The sequence below is a fragment of the Lycorma delicatula genome, chromosome 8 (assembly GCF_047948215.1).
Source record: "Lycorma delicatula isolate Av1 chromosome 8, ASM4794821v1, whole genome shotgun sequence".
Lineage (NCBI taxonomy): Eukaryota > Metazoa > Arthropoda > Insecta > Hemiptera > Fulgoridae > Lycorma > Lycorma delicatula.
In genome coordinates, this window is record NC_134462.1 from 55267133 (window position 1) to 55282572 (window position 15440).

Sequence of the window (15440 nt, forward strand, 5' to 3'; positions counted from 1 at the left end):
TTTATTTAAATATGATCTTATTTGTACACAAATATGTAAATCAAATTCCCGAAATATATATCGGTATTTTAAGTTTTTTATTAACAATAATTAAAACTAATCTTTTTCCTGTTTTAGATAATGTATCCATTATTATCACAAGATATCTACTAGAACAAACTGGCAAAATGGTAAGGCTTAAAATTATATATACGTATTTATGCAACTGCTTCTTCTATTCCCAATATAAAATTAGTTTCATTTTATCATCTATAAGATTTATATTTCAAAAAAATGATTATAGGATAAAATCAACGTTTGTTTACAGAAATTACCTAAAACTTCCAAAGAAAAGTAAACTCTTCGTACGAATGAATAATCGTTAAAGGTTTCATGTGTTATTACTGAACAATTCCTGGAATGCATTTTCATTTTAAGCTTTCAGTTGGACAGTTATTTGTGTCTTGGATTACTCCACCCCCAAAAAAAAAAGAAATCAATAAACAAATATCTGGTGGATCCATCTCATTAGCGAGAAATCAATCAATCTCTCGTTGAAAACCTTAACTGTAGATAATTATAAATTGCAGGGTTTGCTATAGTGGTGCGCTATCGTGGAGCTAAAATAGATGAAAGGTTTTTAGTACGCATCATGAATAATAAAATCATAATATTCTGGTCTTCAGGGTGCAGTTACAACTGATAGTTTATCCATTCAACATAAATCTAACATCGATAGATCACGCAATTTTACAGAATAATTTCAGATGGGGCTTCTATCGGTTGACTATCAATTCAAAATAATCAAATTAACATCATCATAAATAACTATTCATGTAAATGTGAAACGTATATTTAAAATTTTTACTCACGCAAACTCTTTTTCTCTGACATTTGAAAAATTTATTTTGCCTCAGTTTTCTAGTCGACTTTCTATTGTCACAGTTAAACAAAAACGACAACATTAAATGTATTCTATATGAATGTTCTTGAAAGACTAATTATCTACGAATTAACATTTTTTGTTGTATGACCTGTATGTATACAGGTCAGGACAGTATTATATATGAGAATATTCATGCTGTGTGTACGTGGGAGCTCTTTTGCAAAATAATAAATTGTTTCGTGAAACGTACTTTGATAATTTAATCGTTTACTTGTAAGCATAATATGAACATTATAAGCTACATCATAAACAATAATAATAATAATTCAATTTTAAGCTTTTCGTACAATCGATACTACAAGCTATTTCAGTTAAGTTAGAATTTAATGTTTAATATACACTTAATGAAACAAACGAAATAGAAACAAAAAATTAAAAATAATAAATCATTTTAATTTACGGCCGTTAATATTAATTGTCAAGTAGTATTAGTGGTACTTGTATAAATTCATTGCTCTTAATGACATAAACAGTACGTATTTTATGACTCATTAATTAATGAGACTAGACTAACAACTCATATAAATAGTTGTCGACTATTAATTTGAAGACAAAACTGCCATCTCTGACAAATAAACTTTAGTACTGATAACAAGCAATCCTATCAACCAGATAGATGCATAATTATATTCGGCTGAGTTAAATAGATTTTAACTGTTTAAAATTTTACTAGTGAATAGTTTACAAAAGTTTTATTGTTTAAACTTTTTATACGTATAAAATCCGGTTCTTATAAATTATATTTATTTATTTGTTATAGAAGAATTTTATTTAGTTACTAAATATCTGAAAATATGATTCGTATTTAATTTATGTTTATTTAAAGTTAAATCTAATTTATGATGAAATGATTTGTAATCTATAAATTTATTGCTTTTAATTATTTTTTTAATGGAATTTTTTTAGTGAGCATTTTTTTAATAATTTTTAATTATAAAAAAATGAATATGGTCAATATAATGTAATAATAAATTTATCATAAGCAACAGCTTGTTTTAAAATTACTTTTTTTACTATTTTTATATTTAATTAATAATCACTAAAAGTTTTCCAGCAGTGGTTTTTAAATTTAATTACAGATCCAATTTCAAATTATCAATGATAAAATAAATTTACACCCCTTAAATAAACTGGAAAAAAGCGAAAACATGACCAATTAAGAACAAAATTACATAAATGTAAAACTAGATAAACCTTTTGATTTTTAAACATCAAAAGTCATACTAAGGAAATATTACATATAAAAAAATAAATAGTAATAATTACTAATAAATAAATAATCCTTGCAAAAGGTTACAAAACAAAAATTTTAACCAGTATATAAATGTAATAAATAACATTTGTTGACTAAAAACTAAAAAGTGTTATTTTTGGCAACCTGGTTGAAAAAGAAGGGTAGTTTAAAAATCTAAACAACTGAAACTTCTAACATAGATTACTTCCTTATTAAGCTCTCACAGATGACATCCTGAGCGTAAAAATTAAAAAAAAAAATTATTATATATATATATATATATATATATATATATATATATATAAAACACTAAAATTGGAAATGGTTTCATCTTTTCCTATTATTATTATTTAAGTTGAATGCATCCAACGTGAGTAAATACTGAAATGTGTTTTTCATCGAGTTATTTTGTTATTTTAGGAATGTTAGGATAAATCCTTACTTATTGCAGAAGAATTTTTCCTTTTCCCATCTTCATAAATTGTTTTATGCTTAAACCCATTTTTTTTTTTGTCTTCAGTCATTTGACTGGTTTGATGCAGCTCTCCAAGATTCCCTATCTAGTGCTAGTCGTTTCATTTCAGTATACCCTCTACATCCTACATCCCTAACAATTTGTTTTACATATTCCAAACGTGGCCTGCCTACACAATTTTTTCCTTCTACCTGTCCTTCCAATATTAAAGCGACTATTCCAGGATGCCTTAGTATGTGGCCTATAAGTCTGTCTCTTCTTTTAACTATATTTTTCCAAATGCTTCTTTCTTCGTCTATTTGCCGCAATACCTCTTCGTTTGTCACTTTATCCACCCATCTGATTTTTAACATTCTTTTATAGCACCATATTTCAAAAGCTACTAATCTTTTCTTCTCAGACACTCCGATTGTCCAAGTTTCACTTCCATATAAAGTGACACTCCAAACATACACTTTCAAAAATCTTTTCCTGACATTTAAATTAATTTTTGATGAAAACAAATTATATTTCTTACTGAAGGCTCGTTTAGCTTGTGCTATTCGGCATTTTATATCCCTCCTGCTTCGTCCATCTTTAGTAATTCTACTTCCCAAATAACAAAATTCTTCTACCTCCATAATCTTTTCTCCTCCTATTTTCACATTCAGTGTCCATCTTTGTTATTTCTACTACATTTCATTACTTTTGTTTTCTTCTTGTTTATTTTCATGCGATAGTTCTTGCGTAGGACTTCATCTATGCCGTTCATTGTTTCTTCTAAATCCTTTTTACTCTCGGCTAGAATTACTATATCATCAGCAAATCGTAGCATCTTTATCTTTTCACCTTGTACTGTTACTCCGAATCTAAATTGTTCTTTAACATCATTAACAGCTAGTTCCATGTAAAGATTAAAAAGTACGGAGATAGGGAACATCCTTGTCGGACTGTCGGACTCCCTTTCTTATTACGGCTTCTTTCTTATGTTCCTCAATTGTTACTGTTGCTGTTTGGTTCCTGTTTGTTCCTTAAACCCATAAAAACCGTAAAAGATACAAGTCGAGAAAATGTAGGCAATATGGTAATGGACAGAAATTGAAATAATAGGCTTTTTTCTGTTATTCCTTGTGTAAGTCTGTTTATTATTATTAGTAGTAGTATTATTGTTTCTTCTGTTAATTATTTTTATTTGTTTTATACTTATCAATTTACAGATATAATTTTAATATATATATTTTAGGCTATTACAGAACAGGTGGATTACAGGTAGATAGATAGAGCTCTAAGAAAAATTGCGTTACTTGCCTGTTTAAAATAATTGAGAATCGATAAAATTTTCTATTAAATAAAATCTTTAATATCTGAATAACAGTTGACTCGATTTTGATTAATGAAATACAAAAAAAAAAGTGATTCTACTTTTTAAGTGGCATTTGCTAAATTTATAACTGTTTTTTTTTTTAAATATTGAACTCCATAATTCAGTCAGGAATTCAATAAAATTCTCATAGTACACAAAAAAAGATGACTGTACAAAATTAAAAGATTATTTCGGTTCACGTTCTACGGCTCACCCAAAAATAGAATTATGTGGAATAATTTACGCCTAAAATCATGCTAAAATTATAATAAATACCCTAGTAAATAATATATAAATCAGACCAGTTCAAAGATAAACAATAAAGATTTAAACAAGGTTATGCTGAAATACGTACGCGATAGAAGCAGGTAAGAGCTTGAAAAAGTCTATTGTTTTTTTTTAGTTGTACAGGTGGGCCATAACTAAAAAAATTTTTCAGAAAAATGAAAAACAGTTAAAAGTGAAAAAAATACAAAAAAGTCAGTAAATATTATATTTTTATTAATGTAAAGATAATTAGGCAATTATACAGACGTATGAAATTTAAATTTGGGTACGACTACTTTTACCAGCGTTTAGTGAGATTGTTCATTTAAGAAAAGGCAAAATAAATATTATTAGTATTTTTTAACCGTTTGGGAGTATAGTAATTACTTGCTTTATATTACTGTATCACTCATTATCTTCCTGATAGATGATGTGATTCATAAAAACCATATGAGTTTAAGCAATCATAAGTCAGTGTCTTTTTCTTTGAAAGTACTGTTCTTTACTCTACAACCAGTTTCTAGGATGGATAATATGAATATGTCAACATTTTGCTACGCTTGACAGCAGTATATTCGACTAAGTAAAGAAAGAGGCATCGGCAACCACTCCACTTCTAAATTATTCTATTAATAATTCCCTTGCTAGATCCTTGTTATTTTTCAGATTCCATGCCATTTTATAGTTTTATTTAACTGTTATCTCATAACGTGTAGAATTATTACGGATCCTAATTTTATTTATTCATACGAGGTGTGGCTATTAAATAACGAGACTAATACTGTAAAATATTTTATTTTAAATTTATACATATTTAATTATTACTCCCTTCAATATACACCCCTCCTGTAGTCCTACAATGCTCCATGCGAATTTTCCATTGTTTGAAACAGTGCTGGAAGTCTTCTTTTGTGAGCTCTTTTATGACGCTTGCCGCTTTTTCTTTCACAGCTTCAACGATCTGAAATCGTGTTCCTTTTAAGAAAACTTTGACCTTCAGGAATAGATAAGTCACATGATACCAGGTCAGGCGAATAAGTCGCACGGTCTAACACTAGAATGTTTTGTTTGGCTAGAATCATCTTGACAGACAATGCAGTGTGAGCCCTGATGTGTTGTCCTGATGAAGAACCCATGACTTGTTCTTCCACAATTCGGATCGTTTTTTTCCTATTTTTTCATGAAGTTGAGCAAGGATCTCAAGATAGTAATATTGATTAATAGTTTGACCCTCAGGAACCAAGTGAAGGTACACAATTCCATGAATATCGAAAAAAGACAATCATAATCGCTTTGAATTTAGATCATCATCTTCAACGTCTTCTCGGCCATCTCGAAAACGCTTAAACTAATCAAAAACCCGCATGAGTGATAAACTCTCAATGCCATATACTTTGTTAAATAAAAGATAAGTTTCAGTAGCGGATTTTCAAGTTTCATGTGAAATTTCACGGCAGTTCTTTACTGTTATAAAACACGTATCATTTTTTCGGCAAAACAAAAAACCAGATGTTATCCAACCGAAGGCCACGGCCAGACTTATGTCTACAGAAACTAGATTGGCAGCAATCGAAAAAGAAGGCTTCACGCTACGCAGCTGTCGTTCGTACGGATTTGGCGCATGCGCAGTTCTTCTGTAGTAGCATTAGTCTCGTTATTTAACAGCCATTACCTCGTATCCCAACTTGTAGATTTGTATTTCATTAAAAAGATAACATTAAAAAAAATTTCATACTAAATAAATAATAATAAAATGAACTTTTTATTATAATGAAATAATTTATAATAAAATGAACTTTTTATTATAATGAAATAATTTATAATAAAATGAACTTTTTATTATAATGAAATAATTTATAATAAAATGAATTTTTTTATATAATGAAATAAACATTCAATAAAGATTATAATTTAAATAGTTAAAAAAAACAAAAAAAAAACATTTAAATACTTCTTTTGTTACTTTACTATTAATGCAGTGTAATTTTACTACAGCAGTAGATTTATTTAGAAAAATAAATGTACCTGTAACACAATTAAAGCTGTTTTTACACAGTTTATATGTAAAGCTTAACAGATATGTTCTAAAACTAACATCGAATACTGTGTAACACTAATAATATTTTATTCGGTTTATACTATACACATAAAGAAAAATTTGTAAGTAAAAATTGATAAAAAGATGTGATTAAAAGGGTTATTTAGTAAAAAAGCGTAAATACTTTTAATTAAATTAACATTACCCCAGTTTACATTTCATCTTTTACTAGCAGCATATGAGTAATTTAAATAAAAACGATTAAAACTTATTGCATATAATTCTATTACAAAATATTCATTCAGTTAACAACCGTTTTGAATATGTTATTTTTAATCTTGTTGACCAAAAGAACTTTATTACAATGTTTTTATTAGTGGGAATTAAACTGGTTTTTTATATATACACAATGATAACTGTTTTATAACAATTTAGTCCCAGTAGCATTTAAAATTTCTGTTACGACGAGAAGGAAGAATATGCATTCATAAACTTAGCCTTATTATTACATTTTCAATCAAATTACACTTAGAGATAAAAATTGTTACCTGAACTTTTATAAGTGGAAATGATAAAGGAGCTTATAATAAACGTAAAAAAAATAAATTCGTGAGCGGAGGTGGTGAAGGGATAATTTTGACGTCAACTTTTGCCGGAAATTGCGATAATACCATTTTTCAACCCTTTTTAACCCCCAAAATCAACCCTCCACCGCCCCCGCTCACGCATTTATTTAGTTTACGTTTTTTATATGCCACATTTTCATTTATAAAAGTCGAGGTAATAATTTTTCCCCCCTCTAAATGAATTATTTCGATCGGTCTATATTCTATATAAATGGATGGAAAACGAATTCAAAAGTCACTAAAGTAGAGTTAGATGAAATTTTAAACGTACTTTATTTTTTGTTGAAGTAAGTAAATTGGATATTATTTCGAGATATTGTTATTTTGATCAAAAGCAAGAACGAATTAATAAGTGAAGAAGTAACCAATTAAGTATGTAAACTGTTCTACCAGTTCCTCATTGCAGAGTTTTTTTAAAATTTTGGTTCACAAAATTAGTTTTTAAAATACATTTTACATAATTTTTTAAACATTCCTTCTTTCAGTATTCCTTTTATTCCTTCCTTCAATTTGGAAAAAATAGAAGAAGCTTAGGATACTGATTAAATACTAAGATAAAACACAACGCGCCACAATTTACTGAATATTAAATGCAAGCTTGTACAAATAGAAGAACTTTTACGAAGTGAAGAAGTATGCTGGTATCTAAAACTTAATTTTGACTTAGATATCTTTTTAAATATTCGAATTAGCTTGAAAGGGACCTCTTGATGGTAGCAAAAACGGGACAAGAAAAACAGAAAAATTAAAAACAGAGGATTTTAAAGTGTAATGTTACAGGAAAATGTTAAATTTAAGTGAATGATATATTATCAAAGAAAGAAATTTTTAATTAACTGGAGAAGAGAGAAATTTTCTGGCGAAACTTACAAAATAAGAACAAGACAAAGGGATTCATGTATTAAATCACCAAAGTATAGTTGATTTTATTCTAGAAGAAATAAAACAGTAAACAAAAAAAAAATAATATCTTATATGTTGAACTAAAATAATTACCCCAAAATAAAAATAAATAGAGAAGTGCATCAAATTATTGAACAACTACAAGTCCGATCAAATAATTTTTTTCAGATCAGACTTTTGGTCGAAATTTTATCAGGGAGTCATAAAATAAGATATCGAATGAACTCATAGCTCACTTCTATCTTCATGAGAAATTTAATCATCTCTCTTCAGCTGAAACCATATAATGCGTAAACATGCGATGAACCCGCACACGAACACATAAACATATATACATACATACATATATACATACGAGTATATACACTCACATATATATGTGACGATAATAAAAAAAAGCAATTTACAATAAGGAACTGGTAGCGTATACATAGCAGTACAAAAAATTTTTTTAAAATAAAGATTCAAGAAGATCATCGCATGCCATTTGAAGAGATTGGGTGGTCTTCTACGCTCTTGAAATCTCTTTGGGGATTTCACCGTACTCAGTTTAATCTGCTAGCCACCTTGGTACCCGAGGGATACCATCAGATTTGGAGTTGAGCTTGACTGTCGTTGTATGTGAGCATGATCTCCTTCTCCTTTTATAGTCTCTCTATTTACCCCCTCATCACTTTTTCGCCCGTACTATCTCCCCCATTCATACTCTATATCTCTCTTACCCACTCATCATTTTTTCATTGCGTTTTATTTCTGTACTATATCTTTACTTGCTTCTTCACTCAGTCGAAATAGAAATAAAGTAAAACTAATTTATATGCTAATACATTTACTTAATAATATTATTAAATAAATTGATTTAAGGAAAAATATCGTTATAAAATTTTAATATCTATTTTAAAGTTAAATTTTAAGAGAATATCATAGAAAGTTATTATTATTTTAGTTTATTATTTTACGAGTAATTATTAAACTTATCAAAATTAAAACTAAAAATTCTATATTTTTAGCCGTTTTTTTCCTATACCCTGGACCAGATCTGTAGTCAAGCAGAACTAAGTCCAAGGGCGTGTCCTTGCGACTCTAACGGTCCTCCCCGCCTGCCGGCAGTAGGTCCGGCATGCCAGGTCGGCCCGCCGGTTCTGGATCTTCTTATTTTAATTTGTCTGTCTCTAATTTCAGAGGGAGGGTGATTAACCGAGCCCGGCTTATTTTTCTTGCCTGTCTTTTATCTATTTGTTTCACTGAAGTTGAGATTCTAGACATGTTTGAAATCTGTGCTCATCATTAATCGTTTAATCTGAAATGTTATATTGCATAAAATTATCCATGAACCTTATGAAATGTTCCTTATAAATTATTCTATTTTACATTATATTCTACTTTTTAATATATTACAGAATTATAAATATTAATTATTATCCTATATAAAAACGTTTTTCTAATTAAAAATATTTTTTTTCAAAATTGTTTTCAATTATTCAGAAACTATTTAATATTAAATAAATTAAAACTGATTTAAAATCTGGAACGATTCGGGTATACAGTTTAGTTATACTGGATCGATGCCAGTATGCAGTTTGTTTATTCATGCGGCGATTGTGCTAGTAATATATTACTAGCATATCTGAGGATGACTTGATGTATTAGAAATGAACAAAAAAAAGGTGGTCAAGAACAGTTATCCAGAATCCGATATTGAAGGAAAATTTAGACCCAAATAGGTTTTTCTTTATCTTCCTCCAAATATTTTCACTCTGCAAAAAAAATGTCCTAACTTTATTTAATTATGTATTAATGTACAGATACAAAACTAGTTTCTTTAGGAAAAAAAAATTTAACTTAAATTTACCTCTACTTTTATTCTTTGAAACTATTTTTATTTACAAATAATACAAAAATCTAATTGAATAATATAATTTGATATCGTGTCTAATTTCGCTTTTTTGGGTGGTAAAAAAATAACGCATTGCTGTAGTGATTCAAAACGGCGTTTTTTTCTTTTAAAGGCAGTCCTGAAAGTACATTATAAAATAAATCCAACAGATACAATAAAATGAACAGTGTAATTACAACCTAAGAAAATTTTTATTTGTTCAACCAACAGTCATAATCAACATAATACACATTAAATTAACGGATATAAAATTAAATTAAATAATCACATAATTACCACAAAACAGAAATGGAAATTTCACACATACATAGGATAAAATTATGATAAATTACAATGCGGTGGAATTAATGTAGAAGTATGATATTTATATCCTATACAGTTACAAACAAACTAAGCGTATGATTATTCTCGGCCTATAAACAAGCGTCTCCTGTAAATCCTGATGCATATGAAAGTAACTATGCAACGTTGATATTCAGTAACCACGCGCTATTATATTTTTAATTAAATTAATTATTAATGTATAAATTTTTTTTCCGTAGGGGGAGGAAAAAGCTCTGCCAGCCGCTAACAGGCCCACACTGACGGCAGTGCGAGGCTCTCACTCGATAAAAAACCTCCCCCTCTTATCACCGGCCCCTCTGCAGGGGCCGGCTCTAAACCATATGGTATGTACACAGCCCCTGCATGCTCACGCAGGCACTCTAATGGCAATAATGATGGCTTTCTAATGGCACCCAGGCAATTATGATAGCTTTGTTAATGGACTAAATATTTCTGGTCCTACCTACGCTGAGAATGTTACAATGTGTAGACACTCTGATGGCAATGATAATGGATATAAGGATAGGCTGTATGCTTCCGGTCCTACCTACGGTGAACGAGTTAAAATGGGTGGTTCCTATGAACAGCGAGTTAACCAGAATTTTCAAGAGCTCATGCAAATCGTAGACCATATATTTCAACGATTTGAGCGAATGATGGGGATTATGATGGACAGGATGTTCGGACTATTCCTAAGTCGTCTTGAGAGGAAATGAACAACTTTTTCAGACTACCAATCTGGAATGCAAACGGGTTGTTTGACATAAATCTGGATTTTAAAGGGTTTTTAAATGTTAATAGGATAGACGTAATGCTTGTGTCTTATAGACATTATCAGGTTAACTGATAGACATTTTGACAAGTTTCATAGCTATACAATGTACTGCACCACCCACCCATCAGGGAATGCGCACGGCGGTACCGGTGTTATTATTATAAGTACGTTTTCTCACTATGAATCACTTTTTACACAAGCAGGACTTTTTACAAGCCACTTCTGCGGTTTTCCACGGTGGACGAACAATATTTTTTGTCTCCTCCGTTTATTGCTTACCACGACATGTTGTGCAGGCGGATCAGTTTACGACTTTCTTCAGATCTCTGGGTCCAAGATTCACCTGTGGTGGAAATGTGAATTCTAAGTACCTACAACGGGATTCAGTACTGATATCACCAAAAAGCAGGCAACTTTTCCGGTCAATGGCTGGCAATAATTTAGAGTGTTTGTCATTAAGGCGACCAACCTACTGGCCTACGGATCTAAATAAAATCCCCAATCTCCAAGATTTTTTCGTTTTCAAAGGTATTTCTAGGAACTATTTGCATGTAGAACAACATTTTAACTTGTGGGATCATACACCGGTTGTACTTACAATGTCTATTCTGGAGCATTCTTTTTGGGAGTAAAAAGAATAAAGATGGACGAAGCAGGAGCGATACAAAATGCCAAATAGCACAGGCGAAACGAGCTTTCAGTTACAAATATGATTTGCTTACATCAAAAATTAATCTTAACATCAGGAAAGCATTTTTGAAAGTATACGTTTGGAGTGTAGCTTTATATGGTAGTGGAACTTGAACGATAAGAGTACCTGAGAAGAAAAGATTAGAAGCTTCTGAAATGTTGTGCTATAGGAAAATGTTAAAAATCAGATGGATGGATAAAGTGACAAATGAAGAGATGTTGCGGAAAATTGTTGAAGAAAGAAGTATTTGGAAAAATATAATTAAAAGAAAAGACAGTCTTATAGGCCACATCTTAAGGCATCCTGGAGTACTCGCTTTGATATTGGAGGGACAGGTAGATGGAAAAATTGTGAGGGAAGGCAACGTTTGGAATACGTAAAGCAGACTGTACGATGTAGGATGTAGGATGTACGGGGTATACCGAAATGAAACGACTAGCACTGGATAGGAAATATTGGAGAGCTGCATCAAACCAGTCAAATGACTAAAGACAAAAAAAAGAAAAAAAATACAATTTTTAAATAATCAAGGATGTATAAAAAAAAAATAAAAGGATATACTAATGCAAATAGAATGTCGTTTGCTAATTGTATTAAATATAAATGCAAAATATGTATTCAACAATATTTATTTGTAATAATGCTTAATTTTCGATAACAATCATAGTTGGCTACTTAAGTACAATCTTCAATGATTATAGTTTTATCACAATGTCATATATTCATAAAATAGAGTTCCCAATGATAATCGCATGAATAACTTTCTTTAAAGTAATAATAATAACAGTCCTAGTACGGAGAGTTAAAAATGAAGAAATAACAGCATGTAAAACATAAAAGAAAAGATAGAGTAAAAGAAAAGAGAGAAAAAGAATTACGGTTGCTAAGTTCTATCCCACTCTTTATCAGCTCGTAATAAATGTTGCTGCCACAGTAAGTTCTAGAAAACTTTTTATAAAGTTGGGCTTTATTTTGAAGTCTTAGGAATACAAGGACATTCTTCGTCGTAGAATGTAACACTAGAGGAATACCGATTAGAACAATTTTCATATTCTCTACCCGCTCTTCTCTTTTTTCAACAAAATATACAAATACACGTACTGTACATATAGTACACACCTACACATATACAAATTCACATATAATATATCCATCCATCCATACACATATATATTAAAGAAAACTTATTTTCAGTCGCAAGCTTATGGTATCTCTTCAAATGACAAGGAACAGTTCTGAAACGGAGTGTTTTATGTATTATGTTTTCGTTTTTCTATTATTTTATTATCCTTTTTGCTTTTATTACACTTCCTTACATTTACACAGTTCAAACTCTTATATTTAATATTAACTATTTAATAAAAAATCCAACAAAAATGTTGATAAACTTTCAAGAAATGTTTAAAGTTTAAAATTTAACCTATCCTTTTAAGAAAACTTGACTAACATCTTTAATTATCTTATATAAAAAGATAAGAAAAACTTTTATAATAAAATTGTTAAATCATTAACATTTATAAAACCTCCATTAATTTTTCCCAGTTTTAATGCATTATAAAATGTCATGTAGCAAAATATTATCAACTTATGAAAATACTTTGATGGGATATGGAAATACTGAAAGATTTCACGGAGATTAAAATATGAATCTATTTTCAATCCCAATAATATAGTATGATATTTTTTACTTTCTTGTACGAAGTAAAGGAAGTATTGTGATCACGAAAAATTTCGGTTTTCAAATTTCAACGGAAATATCCATTTTGACCATCCCTGAATTCATTTTGACTAGTTTCGACGTGACGTCTGTACGTCGTATGTATGTATCTCGCATAAGTCAAAAACCATTAGCCTTAGGATGTTGAAATTTTGGATTTAGGACTGTTGTAACATCTAGTTGTGCACCTCCCCTATTGATTGCAATCGACTGAACCAAAAGTGTCAAAAAAAGCACAAAATCCCCCAAATATTGGATTTTTGATATTTTTAATTGCAGTAATAAGCCCTCATTGAGAGCTTTTTAACGATATATCATAAGTGGTACTTATTTTCATTGGTTCCAGAGTAATAGGCAAATAGAATTTTAATTAATAAAATATTTGAATCTTACAAGGGAAGGCACATCAGTTCGAATCAGACTTCATTTCCTTTTTTATAATTTTTTTTTAATTTAAATTTATTGATTTATTAACATAATTATTAATTTTCATTGTAAAAAAATTTGTACGATGAATAATAAATCAAAAATAAAAAAAATATATGAAAAATATCAGAAGTTTTTAATGAAATAAAATTTTATCTAGATTTCGTTTTAAAAAAATATATAAATTTAATTTAATAATAGGCGTACAAGGAACTCATGTGTTTTCCATATCAGATTTTTTCATACATTTTCTTATTCAAATCCTGGTCAGAATTGGTAGAGTATCGAGACGAGATAACCTCACAATATTATGTAACCTCACACTCAAACATCTTGCAAATTTCCGGTAAAAAATCGTATATTTATAAATGTACTTTATAGCATTATCTCCGTTCCTACTCCCATACAAACTTAGGAATGTAAATAGATCGACAAAATATAATTGCAATAAGATATTAATAAAGAAAGCATGAAATTATACAAATAAATTATTTACAGATGCAAACTCATCACTTTTATACCATATTTCAAAACAACACAATATTGATAAAAAAATAATCACAATTTTAATTTCACTTTATTAATTATTTTACAGACAATTAAAATAAACTTTTTTAATTGAAAACTTCTTTGAATTTACTTAGAATATAAATCAGTTATATAACTAAACGAAATCCTCGACGGTATACATGCAAAGAGATATAAATTAGTTACAGTTGTTGGAATTAATTAAAACCTAAGCCACTACTGTTTCAGATGCCACAGAATAACCTACATAAGACAACCTTACGGTAATATACTTGCAGTTGTCTGAGTCAAGTAATAACTACCTGCGAATACATTCTAACAGTACCACTTAATTTATTATTGTAATTTTGTCCGCCAAGTATAGTCCTTCGCCATTATTTTATATACCATAATATTAAATTTGGAAATTTATTTGATAAAATTAATAGTGTTTTTAATCAATTTATATCATATCAAATTAAATCACCTTTATTATATTAAATGTTACATCCATTAGTTTTAAATATATGTTTGTAAAAAAATTATATTTGGATTTTTTTAATGTTTTAGATAAATTATTACTATATATATCCAAATACATTTTTTTATGCTTAATATATCATATAAAACAGCATATAGTGAGTGATTCATAACCAACACCCAGCAAAAACTACTGATGATAACTTGATAAAACTTTGTATACAAGTTCTTCTAACGGTATAAGTGCAAACTAAAAGGGGATTTTTGAAATACCTAGTTTAAAGGGTTAAAATGGAGTAACAATGAAAGTTATTATTTTTTTTTATTAATTTCTCGGTAAAAAATAGAAGATATCGACTTGATTTTTTGGTGTGTGTAATCTTTGTGTGAATATCTAAAGTACAAATTTTTGAGTTTCTGAAATTCGACCTTGAAAGGGGTGAAGAAAGGTAAAGAATTTAAAAAAATTACTGTAAATTTTCCACATCTCCGTCTATAATAAAAGAGATATTAACTAGATTTGAGCTTGCACATCTTCTTCAAATAAATAGCTAAAAACCATTTTCGGGTTTTTATGAATGTCAAATTTATTTTTCAGTATTATTCTCACAAGCATGAATTTAATGAACACATGGAGGTCCAAGAACAGAGATCCTTGGCTAGACAGAGAGGGCGAGCGAAGCGAGCCAAGATCGCCTAAACATCCACTGACCGCGATGGGTAAAAAAAGCAACCACGGGAAAGAAACCGTGACAGGGATCATAGCAGACGACTACAGCAGCATTTTTTGGGATGGAGTTGCGATTTTGCAAA

The 15440-nt window shown here is 29.4% G+C and overlaps 1 long non-coding RNA gene across 1 annotated transcript in view; it reads right to left on the reverse strand.

Annotated features, from left to right (window-relative positions):
• LOC142328679 (uncharacterized) overlaps positions 1-15440 on the reverse strand; it is a 443558-nt gene that overhangs the window by 355 nt on the left and 427763 nt on the right. The window lies entirely within an intron of this gene.